Here is a 1488-nt window from a genome sequence, read left to right on the forward strand (position 1 = left end):
TCTCTCTCTCTCGCGCTCTCTCTCTCTCTCTCTCTCTGTCTGTCTGTCTCTCTCTCTCTCTGTCTGTCTGTCTGTCTCTCTCTCTGTGTCTGTCTCTCTGTCTCTCGGCCATCACACAAGTGTTACAGCGACTAACAAGTGTGACTTCACAAATAAATAAAAAAGTTGTGGTTTTCACTCAAAAGTGTGAACGCTGAATATGACACTCATGAGAAGAGCAGAGGAGCAAAGCACCACGTCTGATGTGTTCATATATATTATGTGTTCATACATTCTGTCAGTGTCCGTACAGTTATCACGTTTTGCTCAAATGTGTACAGCATACATCTATTCACAGAGAAAAACACCTGAAATCATCCAAAAATATCATCATTATAAATAAAGTGTTCAGCAGGAAGGTAAAAAAGGTAATTGTGATAAACAAAAAAAAAAAGCGCAAAACGATGCAAACAAATTACAGAGAAAATTATTTTTTGTATTTTCAATCAATGTTCCAATTTATTCATACATAGTTTTAAGAGACTGCAGTGCTGTGAAGACTAAAACTCTCAAAAAGGTCATTTATTAAAAAAACAAGCAAAAACTAATTAAAAATCAGTTATAAAAATAAATAAATAATTCAGTTACACTTTATTTTAAAGAGTCCTAGTTACAATAAAATTATATAATTAAGTACTAATATTAGAAATATTAAATATTCCTACTATAAGAAATATTAACAACATGTATTTACTATAGGGTTAGGATTACAGCTAGCTGCTTGTAATTGTTCATAACTTACTGTAATTACTATAGTAAGAATGTAACATGTAGCAAATGCACTGTTAAATAACAATTCTTCTCTATTCGAAAATAAATGTTGATATGAAACTTCATCATCATCATCATCATCTACAGAGAGAACAGATTTGATTTTAATCGTGTGTTATAAATGCAGGTGTGTGTCAGACAAACATTAAAAAACATCACGAGCATCAAATGACCGCAGAACGAGAGATGAGAGAGGAACCAAAGCAAACACATGTTGCGCTCGACTTACGATGCTTAAACATATTTGATAAGCTAATTTGAATATCTCCCAGCAACCTCTGGGGGATTATGCAAATCACTGTTACAGAAGGCAGTTTTGACAACATAAGGCTAAGTCTGTGTCTGCATGTCTCTTACTTTCTCAAACGCAGAAAAAACATGGCGATTCTGGCATCCGAATTGATGCTTCGCATTTCCTCTTTTAATATGTATTTCTGTTCTAATCTAATCCCTGTCATCATTTACACACACACGCACACACACACACACACACACACACTGAAGTCTCCTGGTAGGGTGTGTGTGATCCTGTCACTCAGTCTGATCAGCAGCAGAGTGTGAGTCTTAAACTTACACACACTCTCACACTCACACTCACTCACTCACTCACTCACACACTCACACTCACACTCTCACACACTCACACTCTCTCACTCACACTCACTCACACACACTCTC

This window comes from Sinocyclocheilus rhinocerous, unplaced genomic scaffold (assembly GCF_001515625.1).
Source record: "Sinocyclocheilus rhinocerous isolate Xijiao unplaced genomic scaffold, SAMN03320098_v1.1 scaffold2145, whole genome shotgun sequence".
NCBI lineage: Eukaryota > Metazoa > Chordata > Actinopteri > Cypriniformes > Cyprinidae > Sinocyclocheilus > Sinocyclocheilus rhinocerous.